Source organism: Bos javanicus, chromosome 8, assembly GCF_032452875.1.
Source record: "Bos javanicus breed banteng chromosome 8, ARS-OSU_banteng_1.0, whole genome shotgun sequence".
Lineage (NCBI taxonomy): Eukaryota > Metazoa > Chordata > Mammalia > Artiodactyla > Bovidae > Bos > Bos javanicus.
In genome coordinates this window covers 16566915-16588699 of record NC_083875.1, presented here as the reverse complement: position 1 = coordinate 16588699, position 21785 = coordinate 16566915, and the positions used below count along the sequence as shown (strand labels likewise).

The following is a 21785-nucleotide window of genomic DNA, read 5'->3' as shown; positions in this document are numbered from 1 at the left end:
TCAGGGAATTTAAAAAATTACTAGTAATAAAGGGGGATATTAAAATTCCCACTTATTGATCTGAATTAAAAAATGCAGGCAATGTGAACTACAGCTATTTCTGGACAAAGGGTGAAACTAACATATTCAATGCTTTGTCTCACAACATAAAAAAAAAATGAATAAATGCTGTAAATTAATCCCTGATCATTCTTATAGAGTCAGGAAGCACTTTGATTATCTCAACTTTATTTTACACTCACTACTATACCCAGTTATCCACTATTTTAAGTGATTGCTTATTTCCTCCAGAATACACTAAAGCATACCCACTTCCAAATATTCTAGTTTAAATACATTTTGGAAAAATACACTTCACATTCATCAGAAAATTGTATCTATATTACCTTCTGTAAAATGTACTATGGGTTTAGTTTTGAGATATGCTATGAATCCCACTTCAAAAGGGAAAATACAGGGGCATGAATATATTCATTTCAAAAATAAAAATGAAATTCTCACAACAAAGAAAGACAAAACCATATACCCGAACACATTTCTTCTTTGATTAATTATTCAACAGTTACATTTTTGTGGCAGAATTGTTTCCCCATTCAGTAACTTTGAACCCAGTTCTACTCTGATTAAAAAACGTGGTAAATGTAAGGAAGCACTGAATATTACTTTTTAAATATTGCTGTAACTTGGTATAAGTGTAATTTAAATACAGCATGAAAATAAATGACATTTTCAGGTGTAATATGACATTGTTCCTATAAAATTCCAGTCTAAGTCATAAATCACAGCCTTTGAATCAAATACCTAGGTGCAATGAGGCATTTCTAGCAAATAACTCATTTTAACAATGAAAAACCCATTGACATGCAGGATTTTGCAATCAGAGGTTCTCAGCTGCTCACCTTAAAATTAAAATTTGAGTCAGGTAAGGACAAAATGAAGAAATCAGCATACCTCAGGTTTTATTTTAACCAAGGCACCTTCTGAATCTAATTAAAATTAGGTGTTTGTTTCTTTGTCTGAACCAGCAATTCCTATAATTGGGGTCCATTTAATTTGTTTGAGGAGGCCTTACAAATAGCTGTGAAAGAAGAGAAGAGAAGAGCAAAGGAGAAAAGGAGGATATAAGCATCTGAATGCAGAGTTCCAAAGAATAGCAAGGAGAGATAAGAAAGCCTTTCTCAGCTCCTCAGTGATCAATGCAAAGAAATAGAGGAAAATAATAGAACAGGAAAGATTAGAGATCTCTTCAAGAAAATTAGAGATACCAAGGGAACATTTCATGCAAAGATGGGCTCAGTAAAGGATAGAAATGGTAGGGACCTAATAGAAGCAGAAGATATTAAGAAGAGGTGGCAAGAATACACAGAAGAACTGTACAAAAAAGATCTTCACGACCCAGATAATCATGATGGTGTGATCACTCACCTAGAGCCAGACATCCTCAAACGTGAAGTCAAGTGGGTCTTAGAAAGCATCACTACGAACAAAGCTAGTGGAGGTGATAGAATTTCAGTTGAGCTATTTCAAATCCTGAAAGATGATGCTGTGAAAGTGCTGCACTCAATATGCCAGCAAATTTGGAAAGCTCAGCAGTGGCCACAGGACTGGAAAAGGTCAGTTTTCATTCCAATCCCAAAGAAAGGCAATGCCAAAGAATGCTCAAACTATCCCACAATTGCACTCATCTCACATGCTAGTAAAGTAATGCTCAAAATTCTTCAAGCCAGGCTTCAGCAATACGTGAACCATGAACTTCCAGATGTTCAAGTTGGATTTAGAAAAGGCAGAGGAACCAGAGATCAAATTGCCAACATCTGCTGGATCATTGAAAAAGCAAGAGAGTTCCAGAAAAACATCTATTTCTGCTTTATTGACTATGCCAAAGCCTTTGTGTGGATCACAATAAACTGTGGAAAATTCTGAAAGAGATGGGAATACCAGACCACCTGACCTGCCTCTTGAGAAACCTGTATGCAGGTCAGGAAGCAACAGTTAGAACTGGACATGGAACAAAAGACTGGTTCCAAATAGGAAAAGGAGTATGTCAAGGCTGTATATTGTCACCCTGCTTATTTAACTTATATGCAGTGTACATCAGGAGAAACGCTGGACTGGAAGAAACACAAGCTGGAATCAAGATTGCCGGGAGAAATATCAATAACCTCAGATATGCAGATGACACCACCCTTATGGCAGAAAAGTGAAGAGGAACTAAAAAGCCTCTTGATGAAAGTGAAAGAGGAGAGTGAAAAAGTTGGCTTAAAACTCAACATTCAGAAAACTAAGATCATGGCATCCAGAACCCATCACCTCATGACAAATACATGAAGATACAGCAGAAACAGTGGCTGACTTTATTTTTCTGGGTTCCAAAATTACTGTAGATGGTGACTGCAGCCATGAAATTAAAGACGCTTACTCCTTGGAAGGAAAGTTATGACCAATCTAGACAGCATTGAAAAGCAGAGACATTATTTTATCAACAAAGGTCTGTCTAGTCAAGGCTATGGTTTTTCCAGTGGTCATGTATGGATGTGAGAGTTGGACTATAAAGAAAGCTGAGCGCTGAAGAACTGATGCTTTTGAACTGTGGTGTTGGATAAGACTCTTGAGAGTAACTTGGACTGCAAGGAGATCCAACCAATCTATCCTAAAGGAGATCAGTCCTGAGTGTTCACTGGAAGGACTGATGTTGAAGCTGAAACTCCAGTACTTTGGCAACCTGATGTGAAGAGCTGACTCATTGGAAAAGACCCTGATGCTGGGAAAGATTGAGGGCAGGAGGAGAAGGGGATGACAGGGGATAAGACGGTTGGATGGCAGCACTGACTTAATGGACATGGGTTTGGGCGGATTCCGGGAGTTGGTGATGGACAGTTTGGCCTAGCGTGCTGCCGTTCATGGGGTCGCAGTTGGACATGACTAAGCGACTGAACTCACTGAACTGATAATTTGTTTTAATAAATATTTAGAGAACGCTATATGTGCACAAAAGACTGAGTAGAATGAAAGATGAGTAAGATCAATCCCTGCAGTTAAAGAGCTAAAAAATCTAGAAATGAAGAAAAGCCATGTACATAAACAGCATAATATTCCTGTATACCATGACAAGTTGCCAAAATTAAGGTATGAGGTGAGGGAGATATCATATACTTTTAAAGTAGATAGGCTTCACTAGGTAGAGGTGACCAAGGAGGTATTCAGGGGAGCAGCTGCAGTATGACCAATTTGGATAGATGAATAAAATTATCAGGTATTTCTAAAGAAGTGAACAGTTCAGTTGCAGGAGAGTGTGATGGCTTGAAGACTAGAATCACCTGAAAGGAAGAATGCAAAGAAACTCGAGTAAGAGGGTCTTAACTTCTAATTTGAGGAACTTGTACTGAGTTAGGCAAGGAGCTACTGTGGACTATTGCAGCATCCTGACTACAGGACAGACTGAAATGATGCTGTGCAATAGAAAGAAGAACAGGATGGTTATCAGGCTAGATGGGATGGCAGGAAAGAAGATGGAAACAAAAAGAAAGGTTTAAAGATCAAAGCAATAATCCAGACAAGATTTCAGGAGAGCATGAACTCTGACAGTGGTTATGACAGTGGAGAAAAGGGGATGGATGCTGGAAACTTCACAGAACTTAAAGCATAAAGACCTGGCTGCAGATTGTATATAGAAAAAGAGAGAGAAAGAAGCTGGCTCTAATACTCTGAATTTGGATACATATTGTAATACTATTAAGCAAAATATGGAATTCAAATGTATGAATTTATCCTCAGAAATAAGATAATGAGTTTGGTTCTGGATATTTTGAGTTTGGGATTGCTAATGGTACCTGGTAGAGAAGAGTACAAGGAATTATAGACATAGATTGGATTAACATATAAATGTGGAAGTCATCTATGTACAGGTGGTAGTTGCAATCATTGGGATAGATGAGACAGCACAATTAGGGTACAGGAAATCCTATACCTAGGGTTTTATAAGATAAAAGTGTTTTAACATCTACTTTTGATGGGATAGGGAGAAGATCAAGAAAAGAGAAGGGCCAATAAATGAGAAAGAAAGTAGCAAAGAAAAAGAAGATACCTACAAATTAAGAAGGAATATGTTAGACGCTTTTGAACTGTGGTGTTGGAGAAGACTCTTGAGAGTCCCTTGGACTGCAAGGAGATCCAAGCAGTCCATCCTAAAGGAGATCAGTCCTGGGTGTTGGTTGGAAGGACTGATGTTGAAGCTGAAACCCCAATACTTTGGCCACCTGATGCGAAGAGCTGACTCATTTGAAAAGACCCTGATGCTTGGAAAGATTGAGGGCCTGAGGAGAAGGGGATGACGCAGGATGAGATGGTTGGATGGCATCACCGACTCAATGGACATGGGTTTGGGTGGACTCCAGGAGTTGGTGATGGACAGGGAGGCCTAGGGTGCTACAGTTCATGGGGTTGCAGAGTCGGACATGACTGAGCAACTGAACTGAACTGAAACATATACTGAAGGATATCAAATATTATTGGGAACTACTTTAAAAAACAACATAATTACAGGGATATATTGCACTCCTGTGCAATGAGACTGAATATTTAAAGAATAGCTATAGATGTCAAATTTCTTCAAACTACAGTGTATGTTAAAATGCAATGCAGATCAAATACCAACAGGACTTTTCTAGAAATTTGATAAAATTATGAGGATAGTTTAACTTGCTAAACATAACACCAGATAAAGGATAATACTGACAGTTTAAATGCAGTGAAAATGAAAATTTCTTAATAAGAGAAAGCAAAACAGGCAGCCACAGAAAGAGGAATGATGGAGGAGACTAAACCTAAGGACCAGAATTAAATCAAATGACCCAGGAACAGTATGGTTAATTAACTCATTGGTGGTTTTCATCAGAAACAGAGAATTCAATGTGTAATTGACATTAGTTAGTCCAAGGCCAATTTCTCATAAAATTTTAGACCTAGATTTGGTTTTTAAGATTTATATTGTTTTCAGGTATATAGATTTGCTGTCCAGCAGACCAACATTCTAATGGTAGAATCAGTTGGGTCACATCTCTAACATATGGGTTGTTGTGAAGATTAAATGAAATAATACATATAAAGTGCTTAGCACAACGTGTGGCACATAGCAAGTACTCAATATAGCAATGGGTATTATTATTACATGCAATAGCCCTTCCAATTTCAGATAAGGAATTTGAAGCTCTGGTAATTGACAAAGATCTAACAGGAGCTGGCAGAACAAGAACTAAAATCCAGAAATTCCCTGAGGTCACAGGCTATATTTAAACCCTAGTAAGCTTTTGGTCCTGCTTTATTAATACCATGAACTATGATCACCCTGCTGTGCATAGAATAGGAGCCCACGTAAAGGATAAAACAGAAGTTCAGCTTTTCTTTGCTGTTTTCCTCTAAGTTCTTTCACGTTATCTGGTTCAGCTATAAGTTAAGTGAGAATGGCACGTTTACACATTTAGTGATAGTTTTCTAAAACGGAAATTCAGATATAGTTGTTCTGTTGTTCCCTTCTATGTAGTTGGTATGTGTTGTTTAACAATAAAAGCGGTGTTCTTTTTTGTTATGTTAACATTAAATATTTAGACTACCCACCAAGTATTATTTGGAACTCAGCAATTAAAAAAAAAAAACATTAAAAGGTTCCTAAAAGAACTATTTAGAATCCCTCTAGTTAATAGTCACATACTATGTAATCGAGTTACAAACAGATCTTCCACTAGAGGGCTTTTGCTCTGGTTACAATCCTTTCGCGGATTTCAGTGTGAGCAGTATGGATGCTTAGTTTTTTTTGTTTGTTTGTTTTTTAAATTTAAATTTTATTTTATTTTTAAGCTTTACATAATTGTATTAGTTTTGCCAAATATCAAAATGAATCTGCCACAGGTATACATGTGCTCCCCATCCTGAACCCTCCTCCCTCCTCCCTCCCCATACCATCCCTCTGGGTCGTCCCAGTGCACTAGCCCCAAGCATCCAGTATCGTGCATCGAACCTGGACTGGCATCTCATTTCATACATGATGTTTTACATGTTTCAATGCCATTCTCCCAAATCTTCCCACCCTCTCCCTCTCCCACAGAGTCCATAAGACTGTTCTATACATCAGTGTCTCTTTTGCTGTCTCGTACACCGGGTTATTGTTACCATCTTTCTAAATTCCATATATATGCGTTAGTATACTGTATTGGTGTTTTTCCTTCTGGCTTACTTCACTCTGTATAATAGGCTCCAGTTTCATCCACCTCATTAGAACTGATTCAAATGTATTCTTTTTAATGGCTGAGTAGCACTCCATTGTGTATATGTACATCTGACTGGTATTCAAAGGAGGGCTACAGAAAGACAGCTGCAAAGGAGCCACGTCTACTGAATAGCTGAAATGCAAGCCACGCCTCCCCAAGCCACGCCCCCTCCACCATCCGTCATGCAGCAAAAGCATGAGACACTATGATGGCAACAGGCTATTAATTAATTAACCAACGTAAACAAGGCTTTATTTTTTTTCTCAAAAATAAATAAAAGCACAGTTTATGTAAAGTCTCATCTTAATGGTTCCATCTATTTACAATTCACTAAACAATGTACCAGCCTTAGTAAGAGATGGATCCTCTAGTTTTGAGTCAGGTACCTACCTAACGGAAAGTTCCCTACTCTTAAAACAATCTAGTATAAATTCCCTCTGCACAATATCTTACGAAGGAGGCACAAAGTCACTGGAAGAAAACTTGTACTACATTTTATGATTTTGTAAGGCAGCTCTGCCTCTATCTTTAAAACACTCTCTGTGTTAAAGAGATCAACTTTTTTATTCATCCAACTTTCTATATAGCTTCTACCTTTGATCTTGGTTTTGCCCTGTGGAATTACACGGACTCACTCTGATCCCTTTAGCACACAACAATATCATGACTTCACTCCACACATATAGTCCTTCTTTTGGTTTAAATATTTCTTATTCCTCAGGGGAAAACGTTAGGATTTAAAATTTTATACCTAGGCCATTATTGTTTCTATGAAAAAGTCAAAGTTCAGAAAATATTAAATCTATGTGTCATTCTTTAAAATACTATCTGCATCTATGTTTAAGTAGCTTGCTATTTAAGTTTCAAGAGTGGGGAGCTAGGTCGCAAACTTATGATAAATATCAAAATTGCTTAGTTATAAAGTTAAATCTAAAAAAATAGCTGAAGATGTGTCGACAGCATTAAAAGTGTGAAAAATTATTCTTAAACTAGAATAAGATTTAGAATAGAATATGATTTTAAAATATTTTAGAGTTCTATATACACATATTTAAAAAGAAAAGAATGGGGAAAATAAACGTAGGCAAAATTTCTCCTCCTAACTATGGAGAAAGTTAAAACATATAATTTTGTTCTTATTTCATTAAAGAGGTGATTTAAAAAAAGTGACAAAGTTCAAACGGTGTACACATATTTCCCAAAATGTTGAAAATAAAGCAAATAATCTTGGGTTATAGCAATAAATACATGGTACATTTCCAGTAAAAAGTCTCTGATAACTTTACAAGGAAAAATAAAATTCTAATATATATGGTTTACAAGAAAATCACTTAAAATAAAAGTAGAAACAAATATTAGAGTAGCAAAGAAGAACAAAAATTCCAGGAACGAGAGTACTAATTTTAGACAGAAAATCAGACATGTTGTGAACACACACAAAAAAAGTGTATCTTAGTAAACATAAAATATCCAGTAACACAGTCACAGAACTTGGGAACTGAATAACTTAACATCAAAGTGTACACAACGAAACTGAAAAATACAATGATGATCAAACAGAAATACGTCATTAGTAGGAAAACTCAACACATTCTTTCTCAGTTTTTTAATAGACAAAGTAAAAATAAAAATCAAAAATTAAGTTATAGGAATTTAAACAAGATTAATAAAGTAAATATTGAACCACATACCACCCTAATAGATAATTCATCTCTTTTCATGTTTTCATAGTTCATTAATAAAAACTGATAACAGAAATAATTATAATTTAATTGACTTCCATAAAAGAACATCTTGTACAGACAAATGATCAAAAAAAGGCAATCAAAGAAAAATAACAAAAATTCCAACAACGGACAAAAATTACTTCTCAATTCTCTTAGGTTTAAAGCGAAAATCAAAACTACAATTGCAACTGCAGGTTGTATTAGAAGTGAAAACAATTAAAATATCTCTTAGAAAAACATGAGATATTAACCAAATATACTCTCAATTTCACATTTATACCTTTAAAAGCTTTTTAACAGACAATATAATAAAAGGAATAAAGGAAACTAAACTTTATATTAGAGAATTTGCAAACAATTTATTCAACAGATTCAATGAAAGAAGATGAAAAATTATTTATATTTATACATACACAGAAATCAATTTAAATGTGAAAAAGGTTGAATTCATAAATTAATTAAAAATTGACTCTTCAAAAAAATAAAAATAAAACGGGTAATCTCCACGAGGGAAGCTACTCAAAAATTAAAAGTGTAGATAGGTTTCTAACATTAGAAACGAAAAGGGAATAGATCTCATCTCTGTCAAATATGAAATTATTAGTTCTATTTCTGAGGTCTAATGTCTTTTATAACCTAATATCTCATATTTCAATTACAGTGGCTTTATAATGTTATTTGATATTTGATAGGGTAAATCCCTGGGCTTCTCTGATGGCTCAGTAGTAAAGAAGCTGCCTGCCAATGCAGGAGACATGGGTTTGATCCCTGGGTCCAGAAGATCCCTTGGAGAAGGAAACGGCAACCCACTCCATTACTCTAGCCAGAGAAATCCAATGGACAGAAGAGCCTGGTGGGCTATAGACTACGGGGTCACAAAAGGGTCAGACATGACTTAGCGACCAAACAGCAGGGTAAATCCCCACCTTAACAACATAAAATACATTGAATATGACCATCCAGCTTTTATTTTTAGTAAATTTTAATTTTAAATTATTGAAAACCTCAATATTTATTGAGATTTTAACTGTACAATAAATATATAAAATAATTTACATTTGTAAAGTTCATCTTTCCACACAGGAAATGAATTTGAGTCCCAGTTTATTTCCACCTTCTTGTACATTTAACAAAAATGCTTTGTTTTTTCCCTATAACATTCACATATTTCTTACTACAGTTAACCCTTAAGTATGCATTACACATTTTGACATCAAAATTTGTCCCATCACAATTTTTTGCTTATTTTTAATGGTATGTAGGGTTAGACTAACAAATCAAAAAGATAATAAAGCAACTTTACTAGTGAAACAAATCATATATACATATTTTTGACAAGTATCAGAATTTCAAGTTTGGCCATTATTTACTCATCACATTTCTTAAATTCCTATCATAGAAGATAATGAAAACACATAACATGGAGATCTCAATATACCATTGGAAAAGCTTTGATCAGGATTGAACAGTGGAAAGCTTGAGGATAAAGAGTAACAAGATCAAGAGATTAGCCTTGGAGAGAAAAATGCTCTCTCTATGATCAGAGAAAAATGGTAAAGGTCTGCCAGGATATCATCGAATTAGAGGGTGAAGGGGGCCTGCAAGTTGATGGACTTCAGAAAATGTGCTTAAAAGTAGTATGTGTAGGAGAGAAATTTTCCCTGTATAGAAGTCATTCACTGATAAACCATTTCCAAGTAAAACTGAACTTTTAGAGGAACGATGTGGGAAAATTAATGTTTCTATTGAAATTAAAAATTATAAATACTTAAATTTTCTGAAATGTTAAAGGGATTTTAGATATTTTCATGAGAAAGAAGTGAGAAATTATTCTCACTTACAAAATTAAACAACAAATAAGATTAATATTTTCAGCCATGTCACACATTTGGAAACCTGCATAAAATGGTATCCTCAGTTCTAAGATACGGTACTCTCTTCCTTAATGTGTTTCAAAGGACATATTCCCACATAGGTATAGTAAAACTTTCTATTTGTGTAATGATTTTGTAAGGCTACTTGCAAAGTTCTATTATCTTTCACCATATTCTGTGAGATAAGTAAGGAAAAGGGGCCATTAACTCCATTTTACAGATGATACCATCAAGACACTCAATTCCAATGACCCTTAGCATGATTATGATGAAAAGGCACATTCTGAATTCTAGGCATCTTATCAAGAGGATGCTTCTCTTGCTTTAGTTATATGTCTAGCACTATCCTTTATACTAAAATGTTCTCTAATATTTTCAGTGTTAGTATTTAAGGTTTATATTTCATGAAAAAAATTTAGTACAAAACCATCCTTATACTGTCAAATTCAAACCCCATGCTAATAATGTCTATATAACTATCTCTTATATATGACATCTTTTTCATGGAACTCGGCATGGAAAAAAGCTGAAAAATTGCATTATTTGGAAAGAAGGTCATGCCAATTGCATTGCTGTGAATATTAATAACAAGCCTCCCATTTCAATGGAAAATATCTTAGGGTCATCCAAATCTGGAATGATCTCTTTAGTCTTTTAGAACAAATTAAGGGCTGGGGCTTCCCTGGTGGCTCAGATGGTAAAGAATTGACTGCAATGCAGGAAACCTGGGTTCAATCCCTGGGTTGGGAAGATTCCCTGGAGGAAGGCATGGCAACCCACTCCAGTATTCCTGCCTGGAGAATCCCCACGGGCAGAGGAGCCTGGGGGGCTACAGTCCATGGGGTTGCAAAGAGTTGGAGATGACTGAGCGACTAAGCAGCAGCATACTTCTCTTAAGACAGATACTGTGACAGCTTAAGTATGTATGTTTCATATCTCCATTAATATAAACGACATGTATACTCTAAACAACATATATATCTTTGTCCTCTACTTCATCCCTTGTTAAGAAAAAAATGATAGACAACCTAACTGAACAAACTTGAGCTACAGTGAGTTTGGGCAGCTAAACATATTCTACTTCCTATTCACAGAATTTTTATACTACAGAGGCCATTAGAGTCTTAAGTTACATTATCAGAAGTTTAAGTATATCTGGGGCAGAGGAAAGGCACTCCCTAAAACACCCAACATACAATCCTATGGGGAACAGAGCTGCCAACGGCCTGCGGAGCAACATGCCTGTTTTATTGTGACTACTGTGATCCATTCCTCACCCACGATTCTGCCTCCGTGAGAAAGACACACTGCAGTGGTAGGAAGCACGAAGAGAATGTGAAGGACTACTATCAGAAATGCATAGAAGGGCAGGCTCAGGGCCTGACTGATAAAACAACAGCTATTTCAACAAGGAAAGATACCTTCTATTCCATTCTCTGCTCCTCCTCCTGCAGGGGCAATGATCCCACCTCCCCCCAGTCTCCCAGGACCTCCTGCCCAGGGATGAAGCTAGCACCCCACATGGGGGGCCCTCCCATGATGCCAGTGATGAGCCCTCCTCCTCCTGGGATCATGCCAGTGGGACCTGCTCCTAGAATGAGGCTGCCTATGGGAAGCCACATACCCATGATGCCTGGGCCCCCAGTGATGAGACCTTCTGCCTGTCTCATGATGGTGCCCACCTGGCGAGGAAAGACCTGACCAGAAAGATAAAGAGATTGGAGAGCCTCTTCATATCAATTTTACATTACTTGCTTTATGTAAAGCATGATCTTCATCAGAAGATCATGGTGCTGTGACTTGGGGTGTTTCCTAAGAGAATAACAAGGAAAACGTGTTCCCCCTTCCTATCAAAATGAGAGTAGTTTTGGAGGGAAGTAATGCGACCCCCCCCCAAAAAAAGTAATTTTCATTTGTATTGTGAAATGTGAAAATAAAATTTTCAACTCTTTAAAAAACAATCCTGTGGGAAATCATGTAATCAACACATATATAAAAGCCTGACTTGATTAAAAAGGAAAACCAAAATGATAGGTATCACTATAGAATAGTCGGGTGAGTATAAGTTTGACCTGCAGGGTTACTTCCATTTAATGCATATTAAAAGTTCCTGTGCTGATTCAGTCAGTGAAGGTAGGTTTCTTATTTAACAATGCTAGTGTTGAGAAAGCAATTTTTATAAACAAACTAGAATTAGAGATCAGGACGCAATCAGCTTTGGAATACCAACCTGGGAGATAGTTATTAATCATCGAAAAGAAAAAGCCAAATAATAAGCTTTCTAGAGCTACTCTAGACCATGGTGTTACTTAGAACACCTCCTCCCCTCACCCAAAATATTTGTTGTTCAGTAATTCAGTTGTGTCCAACTCTTTGTGACCCCATGGACTCTTAGCACTCCAGGCTTCCCTTTCCTTCACCATCTTCCAGAGCTTGCTCAAACTTATGTTCATTGAGTTGGTGATGCCATCCAACCATCTCGTCCTCTATCGTCCCCTTCTTATCCTGCCTTCAATCTTTCCCAGCATCAGGGTCTTTTCTAATGAGTCAGTCCTTTGTAATAGGTGACCAAAATACTGGGGGTTCATGTCCAGCATCATTCCTTCCAATGAATATTCTGGACTGATTTCCTTTATGATTGACTGGTTTGATCACCTTGCAGTCCATGGAACTCTCAAGGGTCTTCTCCAACACCACATTCCAAAAATATCAATTCTTTAGTGCTCAGTCTTCTTTATGGCCCAACTCTCACATACATAAATGACTATTGGAAAAACCATAGCTTTGACTAGATGGACCTTTGTTGGTAAAGTAATGTCTCTGCTTTTTAATATGCTATCTAGGTTGGTCATAGCTTTTCTTCCAAGGAACAAGCATCTTTTAATTTCGTGGCTGCAGTCACCATCTGCCGTGATTTTGGAGCCCAAGAAAATAAAGTCTGTCATTGTTTCCCATCCATATGCCATGAAGTGATGGGACCAGAGCCCAAGAAAAGAAAACCTGTCACAGCTTCCACTTTTTCCCTTTTGCCATGAAGTGAGGGGACCAGATGCTATGATCTTAGTTTTTTGAATGTTGAGTTTTAAGCTAGCTTTTTCACTCTCCTCTTTTGCCTTCATCATGAGGCTCTTTAGTTCTTCCTTTTCTGCCATAAGAGTGGTGTCATCTGCATATCTGAGGTTATTGATATTTCTCCCGGCAATCTGGATTCCTGCTTGTGCTTCATCCAGCCTGGCATTTTGCATGATGTACTCTGAATATAAGTTAAATAAGCAGAGTGACAATATACAGCCTCGACACACTGCTTTCCCAATTTGGAACTAGTCCATTGTTCCATGTCTGGTTCTAACTGTTGCTTCAACATGTACACATACAAATGTGCACAATTACATATATTAACACATACATGTTAACATATATTAACATATATCAACATATAACATATTACATATATTATACATATATAATATGATTTGTGGGAAGATATTTTTTAGGAAAAATAAGGTGCAGAGTACATTTTACTTTAGAAAATACCTTTGCAACATTGTACCTATCTACCTATCTATCTTCCTAAACCCAATTTGATTCATGTGGCTATTTATTCATAGGAAAAATCTTTGAAGTTTTACCCAAAACCCTCTAGAGTAGTTCGACCTGAAGATGTATACTTCTTCTGGTGAAAGTATATTTTCCTATGCTGAAAAGGAAGTTTAATGTATTTGATATACTCAGACCAGTGATTGAGTTTGGATCAGATATTAATCTTTATTTTTCAAGTTTCTTAGAATAACTGTGGCTATAAATGTGTTTAATAGGCTTACTACACATGAACTGCAACAAGAATTATTTAAAACTAAAAATAAAAGAAGAAGGAAAGTAAGAGGATAGTCTTTCTTTTTTTCTTCTTTTTTTTCACAATCATGTGCTTTACAAAAGAAGATTCCTTAAAATAATGGGTCATAAGAGATTTTTCTAGATTGAAGTAGGTTGATTGAATAATCAAATTCCACAGCCTAATGGAAATAATAAACCTGCTAAAGCCCAACTTTGCAAAAAAAAAAAAAAACCCACTTGAGTTTATTGGAGAGAATTTTGTATCAATGCTAAATGAGATAGCAAGCATGCAAGAATAATTACTTTTACTTACTGTTCTCATTAAAGAAAAAAAATGAGTTATCATTCTTTTAGTCAGAAATAAAAATTCTTTCCCTATCATTACCATTAACTTGACTTGTTTTATAATTTAGAGAAGAAATCCTTTAAAATTCTTTCTTGAAGTAAAAGAAGGAATAGGCAATTTGAATCAAACAAAAGGGGGCACTTTTTCTTTGATCTAACAATTATCTTAAGTTTTTGACAAAAGTGCTACAAATTATCCTGATGGGAAGGGCAGTGTTTGGGTGCCCTGACTATTATGCTTCAATTTAACATTCACTTTCAGACATGAAAAAATCTGACTATAAAGACAAGGGGGAAAAAAATGTTCTGTTTTCTCACTGTGGGAAGAAATGGAAGTTGACTAAAAGTGAGTACTACTTGAAGCCCCTGTCCTCATGGACCTTACAAACTTGTGGGTAGGAAAGTAAAGGGTTTGGCATGTTGGTAACATCTTTTTGAGTTCTCATGACACAGTGACTTCCATGCTATTATTTTCAAAATATGCAGAGAGACGTTGGTTTCTGGGAAGATGGAATGGACGTACTTTCTCCTGTTTCTCTCACTAAGTGCAACTAAAATCCCATAGCGTATACACAAAGTGAACACAAAATTTTGAAGGGCAAGATGGGTTTTCTTTTCCCTAATATATGTACATTTGGAGCTGAAGAACCCAGTAGCATGGGAACACCAACAACAGGTACAGACCAAAATAGTGCCAACAGAAGCCTCCCCTCAGGGATGCAGGGGACACAGGTTTGATCCCTGGCCAGGGAACTAAGATCCCATATGTCAAGGAGAAACTAAGCCAGTGAGCCACAACTAGAGAGGCTGTGTGCTGTAGTGAAAGATCCCGCCTGCCACAACTAGGATCCAATCCAGGCAAATAAATTAAGTATTTCCTTTTTAAAAGTCTGCCCTCCAGTGAAAGGGCCAGGCAAGGAGCAGCTGAGCAAGACAGGAAATTTGAAGAAAATAATGGTTCTGCTCCAGGCAAAGACTACGGAAAAACCTCTGGCCCCATCTGTACTCATGCCAGCAAGGGCTGAATGCGGAGGCCAGGCGGCTAGCCCGGAGGGACTGTAACAAAGCCAACACCCTCCCCAGAGAGGAGTCAGACAGGGAGCTGACCCCATCTCTATCAGTCAGTAAGGAGAGGCCAGTGGAGACCCTGTGAGGAGTTGGTTCTTCCACCCACACTGGGAAGTAATGAGGTGCTTCTCCCCTTTGAGGGGTTGTCAGAGGAGGACTGGGGAGAGTTAGGACATCTACCATTACCCAGTGGTGGTGAAGCCATGCCTACCATGGTGTCAGTGGAGAACAAGTGGGGAACAGGAACGCCTATCTCCATCTACAGGGGAGGAACCTCCCTACCCAGTGAATATATGCCTAGAGGTCACCTCCACCTAGAAGTAATAAGGTGCCTTCTCCCTTTCTCTAAGGGTAAACACAGATTAAAAAAAAAAAAAAAAGAATTTTCCCTGGCACAAAAAGGGAGACTTTTCCATTCCCCTCCCCTTGCTTAGAGAATTTGCTTTAGAAAACTTTTATTTGTGATTCTTTTCCTGCCCCTTTGAGCAATATGTACATCTTTTTGAAAGCTAAATAAGCCTCTTGCCAGTGTTGAAAAACCTAGGAACTTCTTTTCACAAGGACCTGGCTGCCCTCTCTTTGAAACTAAATCATCAAAGAAGATAACATCTCTATCCCCAATTTCCATAGAAGGACAGAAGCCTGAATTTCTCAGGATGGTGCAAAGCTACCTCCTGTCCTATAGATATGAGAAGTTTAATTCTCATTTGGATAAAGGCACTTAGGAAACACAGATTGTCACCCTAGTTATCAGGCCGATGTAGGATGAACTCTGTGTGACAGATATTAAGTCCTCTTATGTGAGAACTAGTTATCATTTATCCTGAAAACATGCAGGCTATGGATTGTATCTCCTGGTTATACAAAAGGCTGAGATTTCTTTCTGTTTTTGCAGTCTCAGAAGATTGCCTGTGATACGCATCACAGTCTGGTTTCAATTATTCAGTGACAAAACTGTTGTCTCGTCTCTCTTTGGGGAGAATTTTTTCTGGGTTGGCAGAATATTTTATTATTGATTATATTTTACTAAGAGTAAAAATGATTCTGCTAACATCCTGATGTTGAAGGGGCTCAGAGCAATCCTCCTCCCGAGTGTCCCTTTTGCATACGAATTACACTGACCTGAAGTTGACAAAGACTGACAAAGTTGACATTGACAAAGACTCAGGAAAAAGGTGTTTTGTTTTGTTTTTCACCTTCGCCTTAACTGGCTAAAATAATTTAGATAGATGACCTGGTACAGGGAGAAAACTATCACAAGAGATTAAAAAAACATGGGCCAGGTGTGGTAAGCTAGGGGGAAGCCGGCAGGGCCTATTTGTTCAAAGTCCTCTCTGTGTCTACTGTCTCTGAATGGCAAGGTGAGCATTTGTTTACCAAATATTTGCTCTTTCCATCTTTTTGTGAATTGTCTTCCTTTCTCTTGCAACTACACACTCCCACCCCTTTTCCCCTAGCTCAGAATGGCATATGAGCCTCAACTGCTTGCCTGTTAGGGAACCTCTCATTGTCTCTGTGGATTTCCTGTACATATGTCATTTTTTCTTTTCGTTACTCTTAGGTCAATTTAACTAACAGACCAACCAAAAGAACCTAGAAGGGTAGAGGAAAATTTTCCTCCCCTACAATAAATAAGTTAATGTATCATCTCTAAAATAAAGTAATATAACAGCACACTAATATATATTAATAACAGGGAAAATAAATCTCAAAATTTAAAAATAAATCAGAGACAGAAAGGGATATATAGTGATAAAAGGGTCAGTTCTTCAAGAAGGTGTAGCAATCTGAAAAGTGCCTACCTATGTGTGCATGCTCAGTCGTGTCTGACTTTTTGCAACCCTATGGACTGTAGCCCACCAGGATCCTTTGTCCATGGCATTTTTCAGGCAAGGATACTGGAGTGGGTTGTCATTCCCTTCCCCAGGGGATCCTCCCAACCCAGGGACTGAACCTGAATCTCCTGTGTCTCCTGCATTGGCAGGCTGATTCTTTACCACTGAGCCACCTGAGAAGCCCTATAACAAATAACAGAACTGCAGAAAAGCACAGAGATTATGGGTAAGATTGTATATCTGAAGTTGATCTCATTGAAGAAATAACAGACCAGAAAAAAGAGTGGAAGAGAGGATGGAATGTTAAAGCAAGAGGAGATCTTGATTCATATGTAAGTTCTATCACTAAATAGCTATGTGATAAATAAGCTTGGACAATTCGCTTATCTTTCTGAACCTCAGTTTCTGCATTTTTTGTAAAATCTACAGTTACATAGATGACTCACAAGTTTCTTTCCAGTCTAAAATTTTAGATCTCTCTGAGATCATGTAATTTTGTATGTTCTGGAAATGGATAATTTTGAGAACAAGCACAAATACTTATAATGAGAGTTTTTAAAGTAGTTTTTTTTTTTTACATTCTTAAAAGAATTTTGGAAATGGTTTATACAGAGATAATAATATAGATGGAATGGAAGTTAAGAAATCATAGTCAACAAGTTTTGAAACAAACCACATTGTAAATATCTTACTCTGAAAATAGCATACCACTTTTGAAATGGCCTTAGCATATACTAAAGAACACCCTGAGCATAATGCCAAAATTCACATATGAATAGTAAATTATTTTTAAAATGGGAACTATGGTTGAGAGAAATCAGCAGATTGTACTTCCATTCTAAGCCAACATTATTCTGACCTTGAATCATGAGTTATATTTCAAGAAAAATCCAGTCAAATTAGAGCAATCAGTGAAAATACATGTTCTATTTTACTACATATAGCATTATATATAGTATGTATGTACTCACAGACGTATATTATGCCATAATATATATATCATAGTAGATACATATTATGCAATATAATAGTATCAGAAAATGCTACTCTATTAAAAACCTTAGAGGAACTTCCCTGCTGGTCCAGTGGTTAAGACTTCCTGCTTCTGCTGCAGGAGGAACAAGTTCAATCCCTGGTTGGGAAATAAGATTCCACATGCCCCACGGCCAAAAAGTTAAATGAATAAATGGGCCAAAATACTTTAAAAATTTTATAAATAATTTCCTTCAACACCTACTTTATACCAGTGAGGAGATTAATAACAGCATTTGAGTGACATAGTGAGCAATATACAAAATGAGGGGGATCCTGGTATTTCATTACATCCATATCAGTTCAGTCACCCAGTCGTGTCTGACTCTTTGCAACCCCATGGACTGCAGACGCCAGGCCTCCCTGTCCATCATCAACTCCTGGAGTTTACTCAAACTCATGCCCACTGAGTCGGTGATGCCATCCAACCATCTCATCCTCTGTCGTCCCCTTCTCCTTTCACCTTCAATCTTTCCCAGCAACAGGGTCTTTTCAAATGAGTCAGTTCTTTGCATCAGGTAGCCAAAGTATTGGAGTTTCAGCTTCCACATCAGTCCTTCCAATGAACATTCAGGACTGATTTCCTTTAGGATGGACTGGTTGGATCTCTTTGCAGTCTGGGGACTCTCAAGAGTCTCCTCCAACGTAACAGTTCAAAAGCATCAATACTTTGGTGCTCAGCTTTCTTTATAGTCTAACTCTCTCATCCATATACAACTACTGGAACAACCATGACTTTTACTAGGTAGACCTTTGTTGGCAAAGTAATGTCTCTGCTTTTGAATATGCTGTCTAGGTGGGTCATAACTTTTATTCCAAGGAGCAAGCGTCTTTTAATTTCATGGCTGCAGTCATCATCTGCAGTGATTTTGGAGCCCCCCAAAATAAAGTCTGTCACTGTTTCTATTGTTTCCCTGTCTATTTGCCATGAAGTGATGGGACCAGATGCCATGATCTTAGTTTCCTGAATGTTGACTTTTCAGCCAATTTGTTCACTATCCTCTTTCACTTTCATCAAGAGTCTGTCAGGAATATGGTCAAGTCAAGATGTAGCTGCTGCTATGCTGTGGTCAGTCACTTCTGACTCTTTGTGACTATATGGATTGTAGCCCATTAGGCCCCTCTGTTCATGGGATTGTCCAGGCAAGAATACCGGAATGGATTGCCATTTCCTCCTCCAGGGAATCTTTCCAACTCAGGGATTGAACCTGCGCCTCCTGGTTCTCCTGCACTGCAGGCAGGTCTTTACCACTGAGCCATCGGAGAAGCCCTCAAGATGTATCAGTTCAGTCACTCAGTTGTGTCCGACTGTTTGCGACCCCATGAATCGCAGCATGCCAGGCTGCCCTGTCCATCACCAATTCCCGGAGTTCACCCAAACTCACGTCCATCAAGTCAGTGATGCCATCCAGCCATCTCATCCTCTGTCGTCCCCTTCTCCTCCTTCCCCCAATCCCTCCCAGCATCAGAGTCTTTTCCAATGAGTCAACTCTTTGCATGAGGTGGTCAAAGTACTGGAGTTTCAGCTTCAGCATCATTCCTTCCAAAGAAATCCCAGGGTGGATCTCCTTCAGAATGGACTGGTTGGATCTCCTTGCAGTCCAAGGGACTCTCAAGAGTCTTCTCCAACACCACAGTTCAAAAGCATCAATTCTTTGGCGTTCAGCCTTCTTCACAGTCCAACTCTCACATCCATACATGACCACAGGAAAAACCATAGCCTTCACTAGACGGACCTTGTTGCCAAAGTAATGTCTCTGCTTTTCAATATGCTATCTAGGTTGGTCAAAACTTTCCTTCCAAGGAGTAAGCGTCTTTTAATTTCAAGATGTGTATTGGGTGTTAATTTAGAGTAACTTAAATAAATGGTGCCACGTTCCCTGTATTCAAAATAATTAAACAAAAGAAGCTGGCATTTAAAAATAAAAGTTCTATAAGCTATGTGTTAGCATGAAAAGTAAGTAACAAGTAAGTATTTTCAGAACAACTATCAAACCTAACTTCCTCATGTTTCAACTTGCTAAAAAAAAAAAAAAAGAATACATAGTTATTATTTTCCTCTATAAATAGGTGGAAAAAATAAAGCAGAAAAAAATAAATGGATGTTTCAAGTCATTATAGTACATATATTGATTTTCATGGGGCATTAGAACAGATGCACATTTCTTTCTTTGAGAGTACAGTTTCATTAAATCTTAAAAGTACACTGTAGGATATTGACAAATGTCCAATGAGAAATTCTGTCAACAAGCGTTTTTTGACCACTTAACTCTGCAGGGCACTATACTAAACACAATGAGACGTCACAAAAGAAATGCAAGGCTTGGCCCTTGGGTTTATGGAAATTAAAAACAAAGACTTGTGCATATGCAAGGCATGGCCCTTGGGTTTATGGAAATTAAAAACAAAGACTCGCGCATACTTTAGAATTTAAGATAATCTGTTGTAGTAGGTGAGCAAAGGAACATTATTATTTCCTTCACTCAGTCAAGAGGTAAATATATTCCTAGCTATTCTCAGCAGTAAGTTAAATGATTCCTCTTACTTGCATTATATTCTTGTAACCATGTTTTTAGTAGTTCCTCCTGGAAATTAAATAAATGTTAAATGAAGAAAGTCTCTTCTCAAATTCAAACAACAGAATCAATTAAGATGGTAGGAATTAAAAATCCCAGGGTTTGGAAGCAGTCCACCTTGGGGCCGAATGGCATTTTCACCATTTTCACCATGTAGCCTGGGGAACCTAACATCCCCTCTGATCTCAGATCTCATTTTCCTCATTTCTTAAACCAGGCTCATAAAAGGCCAACCTAAGAGCATTATTGTAAAAAGTGAATTATACATAATTACATATTAAAGTGTTTAGTATACTACCTAGTACATAATAGTTGCTTAGTAAATTTTAGGCATCATTAAAATTAATAATAACAATACGACTGTTATTTATAAAATTTGGCAGACTATAATAAGGAACATTTATATTTAGGTATGGTTTCCACTGTACTATTGGAATATGACAATAAAATGGGATTAAAAAAACCCTAAAATATGCAGAAATGTTTCCCTATTTTCTCAACACCTTCTTAATACACTATATCCAGTTTTTCAGAATAAAGAGACTACTTTCAGGTCCCTTGTTTTATATGCCTAGATAAAATATAGACACATGCCGGGAGCTGGCATACTGCATATTGAGTGCATATTGCATATTGAGTGCAGCACTTTCCACAGCATCATCTTTCAGGATCTGGAATAGCTCAACTAGAATTCTATCACTGCTGGGAGCCAGTGTGAAGCACTCCGCCCGTGGCAAAGGTCATGAGGAAGGAGGCTCGGCATACACAAAGGCGGGATCGAGCCTCAGGAGTCCCCCTGGAAATTCTCGAGCATCTACCCCCAAAACCAGAGTCTGCCTACTTTCTGCTTTGTGCTTTCACCTACACCTCTGACTTTATGGGGGGCTGTCCCCCACTACCTCTCTCTGAAAAAAGAGTTAGCTTACAACTCCAGTTAATAATTCCTGGGTGTGACAGTGTTTCAACCTACAAACTCCTTTGGAAATCCTCTAGCCTGCCTGAATAGGTTTTTCCGGCCACATGTGATTGTTCAGAGCCTCCCAACTGTGAGAGGCAGGAGATGTTCTAAACTGTCTAAACACAGATTCTTTTGAGTAGTTAAAAGATTGATTAGAAATTGTATTGGTGAAGGGTTTTTCACTTATTGGGCCAATGTTTGCTGCTAAGTCTCCATACCCCTTACCTACTGTGTCCTTGGCAGTGTATTGATTGATATAATGGGTGTATAGAA

The 21785-nt window shown here is 37.5% G+C and overlaps 1 protein-coding gene and 1 pseudogene across 11 annotated transcripts in view; one reads left to right on the top strand and one right to left on the bottom strand.

The window, feature by feature from the left end:
- LINGO2 (leucine rich repeat and Ig domain containing 2) overlaps positions 1-21785 on the bottom strand; it is a 1446924-nt gene that overhangs the window by 303844 nt on the left and 1121295 nt on the right. The gene's annotated exons all lie outside the window — the stretch shown is intronic.
- Positions 862-11577, top strand: LOC133253362 (U1 small nuclear ribonucleoprotein C-like; annotated as a pseudogene).